At 38.0% G+C, this 12967-nt stretch overlaps 1 protein-coding gene across 1 annotated transcript in view; it reads right to left on the reverse strand.

The window, feature by feature from the left end:
• The window catches only part of lsamp (limbic system associated membrane protein), a 368199-nt gene that overhangs the window by 205168 nt on the left and 150064 nt on the right, over positions 1–12967 (reverse strand). The window lies entirely within an intron of this gene.

Genomic DNA, 12967 nt, shown 5'->3' on the forward strand with positions numbered 1-12967 from the left:
AAAATACCATTATGAATAAACCATGAGTTTAAATCTCATGTTATTCATTTCAAGTAGATACAGAAAGTAGTGCCAAAGTTTTAGTTGGACTGTGTGGCGAATATTTTCAGTTTATGAATTCATCTGTCTATTTGGTTCTTGGTACGTAGAATTTACTGGGAAATGTCTTTACAATTTTTTTTCTTTTATATTGGCCACAATGATTAAACTAAATTATATTAGATTATATTGAATGGTTATTTATTTTTCATTACTATTTCATTTTATTACATGATGGAATGCTGTTTAGCTCGTCCACCTCGCATTCGAAAGTTGTGGGTTTGATTCCGGCTTCTGCCTTCCTGCGTGACAATTGCATCTGTCCCAATGTGGGTTTTCTCCGGGTACTCCAGTTTTCTTCCACATTTTCAAAACATGCATGGTAGTTATGTTGGAAACACTAAATATCCCTTAGGTGTGTTTGTGAGAGTGAATGGTTGTTTGTCTCAGTGTACGCTGTGATTGGCTCAGCGTATACCCTGCCTACCATTGAAAAAGAGCAGCAAGTGGAATATCTAGCAACTATTTTTGTCCAGACTGCAAGTCAATCAAGCGAACCCTCGAACCACTTCTCGGACAAGAACCTGCTTCCGTAACTTGCTCAAGGTTACGAAAATAGAAATAATAGATCATACTGTCAACATGTTGAGGCCCTATGTTTGTGAAGGGTACAAGACTTGAACAAAGTACAGTCTAAATGTGCAAATGGGTGGTGTTTTCTCTCTTTTGTGTTTTTGCTATCAACTTTGGACATTTTAGATTTGACCGTAACTTTGTGTTTGCAAAATTGTAATTCTCCACCCCAAGTCATTCTTGGGAATAGCAAAAAATAAATGAATTAAAAAAAAAAAACAGGCTCTGCTCAAAACACTGGTAGAGAAAGTCACTGTTTGAGTTATCTTGATGTAGTATTTGCTTAATCCTACATGGTCTCTTTATAGATCAATTTAGGTGATAAATGAAAAAAAAACTTCCAAAATCTGTGAGTTCACATGTATTTTGGTCCTTTCTTTCTCTGATTTTCTCTGCAAATCATTTGCATGAAGACTGTAACAGATGCAAAAAAGACAATCATAGCTCTCTTGAGGTAGATTCTTTAATATGCAATACTTTCTGCTGATGATTGTGTGTAATGAGGAATTCTATTGTTGGCAGATGGCAAATTTAATGCATTTGTACAAAAATGGTTCCTCATTAGCTTGTGCCACTAATAGTTTTGCCAGAAACAATGAGACATATGCAAATGTCGGAGAAAATTAACATGATGAAAGGAAGGAAGAAAAGCTGTTCTTGTCGATCTGGGTATTTTAGATATTTCTCTTGGAGTGTGTACATTGGTGTTCAGGTAAAATCCTTCACGTTCTTACTTATATTAAAGAGAAATATTGTCATTCATTTCACAGAATGGAGCACATCCAAGTCTTATACTAATACTGTACACCAAAGCTCAAAGCTGCTGACCGCTACATGTCTTGATTCATTATTAATTGTGCTCTTACTGTGTTTCGGTCCTCCAGCAAAACCTTATGTGTCAGTGTGAAGCCTCAAGCGGGCGAATGTGGTTAAGGATTGGAGAATATGTGGATACACTCTACTACAGCCATTCCAAATTAGCGGCCCACGGGCCAAATCTTGCCTGCGAGAGCAAGAAGTGGGGCCATGCCAACTCAGTGGCGCTACAGCCTACTACATATAATGTTGATAAAGTGCTTTTGGCTCCATTGTTGGCCGAATCGCTCACTGCACTCTTGACCTTGATTGCCCTTTCACACATGCGCAGAGAAAATTCACATGCACAGCATCTTAGTACTCAACTCTATCTGTCACCTGCTAGTCGACTGCCTCAGCAGAGAAAAAAAAACACTTAGTCAATGTACATAAGTGGCTTGAATCAAATTTGAAATAATCAGATCTGTGTTGTTCACACAGCCATTAAATGATCAGATACAGGTTGCATAGGGGCAGAAGAAGAATTGGGCCACTTGAGTCTGCAGTGTGAACTTAATCTAACATTGAAAAGGGAGATTTTGTGGAGAGCTGCTTTGTTTGATTCCGCACACTAACCCCTTAATTGGCCTGACTTTTTTTTTTTTTTTTTTTTTAAGAAGGATGTCTTGGATTTGATGGAAAAAAAAAAACATGTCAATGGTGACAGATGGTGCTTAATTTATGGTTGGACACCATAAGGACTTGATGAACAGGCTTTTTGCCATTTCCTCCATGCTGCTGACACCTCACTGCATTACACACAAAATAATGCTGTGCGCTGAACTAAAGAGAGAAAGAAATGCAATGGGTGATGAATACTGTGACAAGACTTGTTAACTTCACTCGTGGTATTCAGTCAGCAACATTGTGATTTGAAGTATTACTGGAGTCAAGAAAGGCAATAATATTTTGCTGCATGCTGACGTTTGCTGGATGAGCCAAGGCCATAGTGTCTGACCTGCAGGATGATCTTTCATAATCATTGACAAATCTGAAGAGTCAAAAATTGCAAGAATGTTTTGGATTTTTTGATGATAGCAGACATAATTGTCTAAAATCATGCCCCATCAAACTTACCAATATGCAATTTGCAATTTCTACACCTGTGGGAGCATTGTGAAAGGCACCACATGCAGAAACAAACAGCAATAAATTATTTTGTTGAGTCTGGCAGAGAATTTCAAGGAAGTATTCGAAAGCCCCAATAAATTCTCATGTAACATCCTACTCTTCTTGAGACAGCTGCCCTTTGTTCCAACCGATGGTGAGTGGACTGCACGGGCCAAAATACTGATTCCTTCTGTTAATGAGGCAGCTCTTCTCACAGAAGTCTCAGATATGGAAAAATCTGGGTTGCTCAAAGCACAGCACATGGATGTAGGGCTGAGTGACTTTTGGACCAACATTGGCTTGATTCAAAAACACCAGAGCTGTTGCAATGCTATTATTCATCATGTCACCCTCCATATATTCAGTAACAATCAAATGTGAATCATCATTTTCAAAATTCAGGACAGAAACAACTTGCCACGATCATCTTGGACAGCGCCTCAGAATTGCGACAAAAGAAGCTAGGCACTATGTTAGAAAAAGTGCCTCTTCTCATCCTGTCCCTCTCACATCAAGAATACATTGTTGAGTAAACATTACTCTTTCCTATTTGTCTCAATCTAAAAAGTAAAATAATGAAGTGACTGAATAAAATCACTTTAAAACCATCAACATGTCAAAAAAAATAATTGAAACATTTATTGTAAACTAAATTTATCTATACATCAATTTTCAATAGCTGCTTTTCCTCGATGGGGTCGCAAGTTTGCTGGTGCCTATTCCAGCAGAAGGCACCGACACCTTGAACCGTTTTTTTATGCAAGAAGAAAAACCAAGAATATTGTTTATGCCTCAACATCATTGGGTACACTTATTTCAACATGGTCTCGCATGACTCTTGTTGAAAGGAATGCCAGTGTACTTGTAGAAATGCACATGAAACAATATTGACTCCCTATTACCCACTAATTGGAGAAATATCTGTTTGGAATCATTTTTACAATGAAAATTAAAACAGTTCACTTGTCCACAAAATAAAATGGAAACTAATAAATACATAAATCTAACCAAGCGTACTGTAATAGTATTTTTGTAATAATTTGATCTCAAAATTGTTCCACTACTCTCAATTATCCATGGTAGCCACGCTTAGTGTCGACAGCTTTGTTGCACACCGTCAGGACCATGGACAGAGGCAGTAGCTAGCAGTAATTTCCACTGAGACGTTGTGAGGTTTAGGGGTCTCAAATTCATTCTGCGGAACGGATCTCGTGACATGGGGGCCCACTGTGTGTGTGTGTGTGTGTGTGTGTGTGTGTGTGTGTGTGTGTGTATATATATATATATATATATATATATATTTTTTTTTTTTTTTTTTTTTTCCCCCTTACTGTCGCTTATCCTCACAAGGGTCGCAGGCTTGCTGGTGCCTATCCCAACCGACTATGGGCAGTAGGCGGGGAACACCCTGAACTGGTTGCTTATCAATTGTAGGGCGCGCACAGGGACGAACAACGATTCACACACCTAATCACACCTAAGGACGATCTAGTGTGTCCGATTTACCTGCCAAGCATGCTTTTGGAGTGTGGGAGGAAGCCAGAGTGCCGAGAGAGACCCATGTGGGCTCACTGTTTTATTTTTGTTTAATTTTCCGATTTCCCCTTGTTTTATACCTTTTACATACTCCATGTAACCTGTAAATATTAAACACACACACGAAGACAGGTGAATGACATTTAGAGACACCCAAGGAGGTCACAAATAGCGTTAAGTCCACCCGCTAGAGAGTGGGAGGAACTTGAGACCTCGAAAATGACTACTCCCTTTGTAAACAGCTCTGCCAGTCAAGTTCAGGAACTAAATTATATTTATGCTTGGTTTGATTGAGAATATCGGGTTCAAGTGCTGAGGTCACTTTCCTCAAATAATGTACACACCCCAAGCTCACGTGACACTCAGCCCCAGTAGGGCAGTCACATCAATTGTTTGATGAGCACTTCTCCTTAGACATACTCGAGAGATATATGTAATATGTCTGGCTCTCCTACATGGAATTTGTTCATAAACCAGCTCCATCTGTACACAGTATTAAAATAAGATTATTGTGATGCTCTTGCATATGGTATTCAGCACAACGTTCTTTCATCTCTAATGTTACCTCAAAATTGGATCATACTTAAAAGTTTCTGAGCTAAGACAGTTCTGTTACTCTGCTAATGAGTGTTGCAGCTCTAGTTTTTGCCATTACACTCTGTCCTGAATAACAATTTTTCTGTCTATTTCTAGTGGCTCCCTCCCAAAGGTTTGTGTCCCACCTGACCCATAGCTGATTACCTTAGACTCTACTGAGAGAGTTTGATTTATGACTGTTTTCCTCATTATGCTTACGCGCTTAGAACCAACACAGGAACTCTCATCTGTAAAAAACTAGGGATGTTTCCCGAATGAATGTGTCTTAATAAACAACTAAAAAAGTCCCCATAGTGACCCAAATGACATGATGTTTGCAGCTTTGCAGTGCAAGTGCAAGATTTTGGCCTGTTTTACTGGGTATATTTTTCACAAAGAATAATATATTGTAGTAAGCAGTGATTTTAGAATTCAAGAAAGAGATGAAAATGATGATGAAACCAAAATACATCAAGTTATTACGGATAATGCAGCCGAATGGTCTCTTTAGCCCTCCATTTGATCATCTGTTCCACTTTTCCTTCTTATTATTGTGGGTAATCTAAACCTAACCCATCTGATGCCTGTCTGGGTATACTTTGGACTCACATTAATATATATGGACAATTGAATTTTCAATTTACCCCTGAGTTTGAATAATTTGATTTGGGTTGTAGGAAGAAACCGAAGACAGTTAGGAAATGAGAATTTGAACCTACAGCTCCTGACTTCAACAAAATAGTGATCTAGCATGCAAATGTATCGTAAATATGAAAAAAGAAAACGGCTCATTTTTCAGCTACAGCTGAGATCTTTCCTAATATGTACTAGATTGTTTAACAAAGCTATTGCTAGACTAAGCTAAGTAAACCACATGCTTCTGTGATACTATTTTTTTAAGACAATCTATTTCTGGTACAAGCTATGCTTAAAGTATGTGAATGTGTGCATGCAGCATGCCAACTGTCTTAGGTGAGAAGAATGTCCTGTTGAGAGGTTTTTCATATTTATTATTATTATTATTATTATTATTATTATTATTTTTATTAGTAGTAGTAGTAGTAGTAGTAGTAGTAGTAGTAGTAGTAGTAGTCGTAGTAGTAGTAGTAGTAGTATCATCACTTGGTTTTCTTTCTACAGTATTTGGTTTGACTTGGAAAAGAAGGAAATCTGTCCTAAGGATTTTTCGTTAGGTCTCAGCTGACATGTTAGCTCTTTTCCTTCCGTAGATCCTGCTAGTTTAAAGCTACAACACATATCAAAATGACCGATATTGCGCAGTCTGTTTTGGTGAAGTATACTGAAATGCTTGTGGTCCAATTACACTAGTTATTTTTCATCCAATTTTCATTGTTTGCTATAATTTGATATTTAAATCTTGTGGGAGTTATTGACCCATTCTTGTCTTCCATACAGGTTCAGTACATATGTCTTTTCTGCAGTTGTGTGAAAAATGACTGGAAAAATTCTATTCTTGAAAGTTAAATCTCTAAGTTACAACATTACACAATTGCTGTACATTTGTCACTTGGACATCTCTGATATAAATGTACACTACCACTACGTCCCAATGGAACTCTGTTGGTTTAAGAATTAATGAGTTTTTTTTGTTGTTGTTTTTTTTATAGGATTTTTTCACATTTAAAGCAATATGTACATAGACTTCGCAGCATTTGAACTTCTCTTTTTTGCATTTATGGAATATCCCCCTGAACTAGTGAAGTTTGATACGACTTTTTCAAAAAGAGATTTTTTTTCATTATGAGTATTTACTCTTGGAGTGCTCACCAATATAAAGTACCAATATCTTTTTGCTAAAGTGTTTGTTTAACACAAGTACAAAATAGTGGGAAGAAATGGGGTTCTTTCTGTGGTAGATGATGATTTGCTGATGTGTGACAAACAGCAGCAGTATGACAGCAAATACTCAAGAAGAGGACTTACTCAATGCCATCGTTTTTGGGGGGTTTCCTTGCCTTAAGTCAGTGCTTCTCAATTATATGTTGCAAAGCCTCCCCCCAGGAAAGAGCAAACATTTAGCGTCTCCCCACTTGCCACGGCAATCATAAATAAGATTGTTATCTGTTTAAATTGAATCATACCTGAAACTGTACCCTTTTTAACATTGACAAAAGGGTACATTTATTTAACTTTTTACATTTAACAACCGTTTACTACTTTTTTACAGCGATCACACAGGTTAATGGTTTGGCTAAGAAGAAAAAATCCCCAAGAGCATCAACGTGCCTGAAAAAAAATAAAAAGATGTCAATCCTCATTTTATCACAATTACACTTCACGTGGCAAAAACAAATCATTTTCCCTGAAGTCATCCACATCCCCCTGGCATCATTTCGTGCCGCCCCAGTGGGGTCCGCCTCACTTATTTGAGAAGCACTGCCTTAAGTACCGGTGGCTGGTACCGGCAGCATCCATGAGTCCTTCATACTTTAAAAAAAACAAGGTCATACTGGCCCATATTGACTCTTGTACCTGGTATCGATACTGACCAATCCCTAATTCCATATGTCTTGCTAGAGTTCAGAAATTAGCCATACAGTGGTACCTCGGTACTCGACCGCCTCTATACTCGACCAAATCGGTGCTCGACCAAAAAATTCAAGTAGGTAATGCATCGGACCTCAAACAGATTTTCGGTTCTCGACTAGCCGAGCCGAGCCGAGCCGAGCCGAGCCGACCCGAACGCGCTCCTCGGCCCTTCTCGGCCAGCGGGTAAGCGCCAGTTCAACTCAGACCGCCAGCGGAGTAAGACGTTTGTTCGAGTATTTCTTCCCGGATTTAAACTTTTTCGTGTTGCTCTAGCCCTTAATAATGGGTCCAAAGAAAGACAGTGATAAGGGGAAGGCAAAGAGGAAAACAATGAGGACCACTATTGAACCGAAGAAGGAAATTATAGCAAAATATGAACGCGGTGTACCTCGCGTCGCAGTTAGCTAGCGTCATCATGGAAGGAGTAACTCCCTCCCGTCCTCTCCACATCCATTCCTGTATGCCATCAACCACTCTCCAAAACGTAAGTAAATTATACAAAATGGTTTATAATGCTTTATTTATCTTTATCTTTATCATGTACTGCTTGTGCACATTTACTTGTGCACACATACTTTCCATTATTTCTTATGGGAAAATTGCTTTCGGTGTTCGAACAAATCGGTGCTCGACCACCACCTCAGAACGGATTATGGTCGAGTACCGAGGTACCACTGTATTTGCATGTTCTCTCCGAGCCCGTGTGGATTCTGTCTGGGCACTCAGGCTTCTTCCTACACTCTAGAAACATGCATGGCAGGTGTATTGGACATACTAAATTGTCCTTAGTTGTGATTGAGTGCATGAATGGTTGTTTGTCTCTGCGTGTCCTGCATTTGGCTGGCGACCGGTTTTGGGTGTCCTCCACCTACTGCCCAGAGTCAGCTGGGATAGGCACCAGCAAGCCTTCGACCCTTGTGAGGATAAGCGGCTCTAGAAATCGGATTGATGTATGGATGGATGGATGCATTATTTATTTTCCAGTTTTAATGTATTTTACCCATTGAACTTGATACCTTGTTTTTTTTTATCTTTTTTTTTGTCTCTGAAATATGGTATGATAGTGTCTAAAAATCCAACTTTATTGAAAAAAAATCAGGCTGTCTAGAACTTTAAAATTTCTTACATCGGTTTTCATCTTGAACAGCTGTACCTGCTGAGAATGTGTGCTCTGTGTTGTCAGTACACAACAAAAAAATGTTTCACTTGATTGAATAACATGGGTGAAATGAACTTGAAAGTGGCACAAGAGACTATTGTTCTCTTGTTGACAAATGTAGGCTGTACTAATTAAAGCATAATTGCTCAGAGATTCACAGAAACTGCACTAATTGTTTGACATATTTTTTTTTATCACATCACCCACCTCCAGTCATTTACTGAGCTAAATAGCAAAGAAGATTAAGAAGAAGACTTTATTGATTCCATGGTGAGAAAATTCACTGGTTACATGGACAAATAAAATGAAGATAAGCACTTTCATAATACATCTGGCATTAAGACAAAATAATGTAGTTTGCAAAAAGCCTCAAGCTCAATAAAAAAAAACACTGTAAGATGTATTATGCCTTGTGTGTGTTCACTGCACTGTGTTATAACTGTTTCACTGGTTTTATGCCTTATTCAATCCGACTTTGGTAGCTACAAAAAGCAGCTACAAAAAATACAGTGTGGGCACCAACCATCTTATCTTTGCTCTCCCACTCACTGTTAATTACAAATATAACACATGTAAATATAAGTGCAAATTATTGTTTTTCTATGTGTGCCCTGTGACAGACTTGTAACCAGTTCAGTTTGTTTGCCGTCTCTCATACAAAGTCAATTATGGTTGGCTGCAGCACACCCAAGACCCCTGTTTACTTAAGTGGCCCAGAAAATAACTGGACGAATGCATCATTCATACTGTAGTCATTATTTAACAGTGACGAAAGAAAATCACAAACTGTTACATTTTCTGATTTTAAGATACAATCGAGTACCAAAATAAAGAATCACACAGATGAATGTAAGACTGCCAAATTCAATTGAATTTGCCATATTTTCAGGCGAATCAACTGATCAGCTTTCTCAGTACGGTATTGACCGCAGCAGTTGGAAATCATTTTTTAATTAAATACATTCAAACACATTTGCGGTGTGGGAAATGTACTTTCCCTCTAAAGCCCCCTTCATCTAACTAACTCCACCTCATTTAGTGCTACAATTTCCCTTTCTATCATTCTTAAATCACAAAGGACATCAGAAAAGCAACTCACATCAGCTGCAGTCAATAAGAGACAAAGCTCTGCCTGGTAGAGCACGTCCTTATTTGCTCCGATTGCTTTTTCCTACAATGGTTTGTCTGTTATGCTCTTCAAGCCAGCAGACCGCAATTTACTGCAGAGCACTAGTTTACTGGAGAAAAAAAGACCAGCACCTTCTGTAGTCCTTAACACATTTACTTGACCGAGGATTATTCTTCAGTCACATTGAATACATCCAGGCTTAGCAGGGGAAAAAATAAAAGGTGAGAGAGTAGGTAGCATTTAAAGTGGATAGGGTGGCTATATGAACGTGTCAAGTCTATGCTCTTTTAACCATCATTTACTGTCATACAATTGTAAAACTCTGTTGTACAGTGTATTCAAATTAAATACATTGTGTACTACTATTCACCATTAACTATGATGACTTGATCTGACTTTGATCAGATACCAACGGAAGGTCTGTCTGCCAATTGCCGAAGGCTTTTTGTTTTGCTGGTGGACTAACAACTTTTGTTTCACCAAAACATGCCTCATGTGTTTGTATGCGAGGGTGACCACACCAGGTGGCTTTGAGCCAAGTAGATGAAGGGCTCATCCACCTACAAAAAAAGTGTTTGTGTAAGCTGCTAAATATTGGTTCGCTTTCCCTGTGTCTATTCCTTCCTTAAGTTAGAATATATATATATATATATATATATATATATATATATATATATATATATATATATATATATATATATATATATATATATATATATATATATATATATAATGTCAGATGCTAAATTCAGCATTTAAAAACAAATGAAATAGGTTATTTGCACATGCACACGTAAGAACAAAAAAGACACACTTGTAGCATTTGGCCTTCAGTACACTATGTTTGAAAGTTAAAAAGGTAAACAAATTTGATTTGTAATATTTTAGTAAAACAAATGAAATTAGCAATTGAATAACTTGATGTTTATATAGTATATCAACAAAAAAGACATGACAGAAGGAAGGGCACCATATTGTATTTTCTGCCATTTTGGATTTTAGATGAGAATTCTAAAAAACTAAATATGATTTTAGCTCCCCCACAAACAAGATTTAAAAATAAAATGATTCAATAATTTTAGGAGTTATCAGTGAACAATTTACCAGATTGGGGTGCCATTTTTAACGATAATTGTATCATGAAAGCTTTACTTTTGACAAGTTTAAGAAAATACAATAACACAGTAGTTAAAGCATGCTAGTGATATTCGATAAGTTGATCTGCTAAATGTATTCTTTTTAAAAAAAAACAAAAAAACAAAAACATGACAAACACAGAGCTGCATTTGCAGGGCAAGAAAGAAATGTAATTCACCCAAGCAGTCTTACTATGGTTAACAACACTTGTACTCTATGTCCGTATGCTGCATCTGTGTATGCCATAATCTAAATTTTACTTGTGTATATGCACTCCTGTGTTGACTTATTGTTTTCATTCCTGCTACACTTAAATGTACTTTGCTGATTCTAACTTGGGGTCTAGATGCGCAGCAGTTGCGCTTGTCACCGGTCGAGGCCACCCGTCAGCCTGGCAAGATCACCGATTCCGCGAAAGCTGACGACCACCACAGTGGATAAGGGTGGGCGACATTGCTGTGGAAATGCCTGGGAAGGCCCCCACGCAAGTTGCTGCTGCGGTATACATTTTCCCGCCGCCGGTGCCCAATGGAGTGCGGGCAGCGAGGCTGAGCGGGAGAAGTGGCAAGCGAGGACAAGCTGCAGTGCAGCCGCATGACAGATTCGGCAGCAGAATAGGCTATGTGCCGCACGCACACAGTCTCTCTTCTTTCTTTCTTCTACCTAAGAACCGAAACTTAGCACCGACATTTTAAAATCTGTAACGATTCCGTGAGAACTGGATTTATGGTCTCAAAGCTCAATTGTCATTGCCCAACCCTATGCAGTACATAATAGCATTTTACATACATTCTGATCCTTCATGCTCACATGGTTTCTGTCAAAAGCACTGATCAGGCTCATCCAAATGGCTGAGCTGTGAAGATGGGATGACTGAATGCATTTTGTCCTACTGTAATTAAAAGAATAGTTGATTGAGGTCAGTTAGTTTGTGGGTTGTCCACAAAGGAGAAACTTTATCTACATGTGTCTGATAGATGAAGAAACCAAAGTAGAATTATAGCTTTAATACGATCATTATAGAATTATTTGAGAGGTCATGGACCAAATAAAGAGAATTCTAATCACTGCTCGATTTCACCATATGAACGAATACTATTTGTAACTTTGCATTTCTGCAGAGTAGTGGTTTTGACTTTTGACTTTGGCAAACCCAAATTCTCTGTAAACTATAAATAAAAGACACAAAGTAATGATATACAAAAACAGTACTTTCAAACCTATATTCAATTGCTCACTACAGAAATAGGTTTATGCTAAACCCGATGACTCTTGTTTTTTGTTTGTGTTTTTTGCAATTTTTTGTTCACTTTGCATTAGACTTGTGTCACACTTAAAAAAAAAAAACATGTTGAAACATGTTTACCACTGTGCTATATCATCTTTTTTTCATCAACGCTCAATAAGTGTTTAAGTGTATTGAAGTACTAATTGTTGAAGCTATGTAGATGATCTTTTGTTTCCCCAGCCCATTCTTGTTCTGTTGAGGTATCTTTTTGCTCCATAACATCACACACATTTTCATGGAGAGGGAGACAAGTCGAGTGCTCGTCACAGCTCGTCACATGTACATTTTAATTATCAAGTCGTGATTGTGTGTGTTTTTTTTTCTTAATAAACTATACTTGAACCCAAATTCAAATTAATATTTGACGAGCATTAAGTCAGTCCCTCAAGATTTGATTAACATTTTACGACTTTTATGCAAATATCAAAATCGTGACATTGTATCATAAGTCATTATTCAAATGTGTGTCCACTTTGTAGCAACAGATGTGCTCAGCTCAGGAATGAACACCGGTGACAATGCACAGCAGCTAAATGTTTTGTTTGCATTACTGCCAATCTCAGAGGAGTTGAGCAATAAACTGCTTCATTTCATTTTTAAAGAAACTCCTCAGCACTCCTGTCGGAAACTCCAAAGTAAACAACAAATGGAAATATACAGAAAAATCGAAATGAAGCATCACCCATATGTTGCAAATGAATGCCTTTCTACAGCCCTCAAAAAACATTGATGCAAAAAAAGCACATGTTTTGATTCTCCCTCATTCAGATTTGGTCTGTCACAGCTGCATGTGTCAGTGGGATCTCTCTGTGCTGCTTTGTTTGCCCAAACAGAACAGTGATAATTAGATTCTGTCAAGTGATTCGTCTGCAGACTGGCATGCACCCTGACACACATTGTGTAGGACATCTCTCACCTACTTTGCACTTGTGTAAGACCTGAATAAAGTGAAGGG

Source organism: Hippichthys cyanospilos, chromosome 11 (assembly GCF_059441005.1).
Source record: "Hippichthys cyanospilos isolate Australia breed blue-spotted pipefish chromosome 11, RoL_Hcya_1.0, whole genome shotgun sequence".
NCBI classification, from domain to species: domain Eukaryota; kingdom Metazoa; phylum Chordata; class Actinopteri; order Syngnathiformes; family Syngnathidae; genus Hippichthys; species Hippichthys cyanospilos.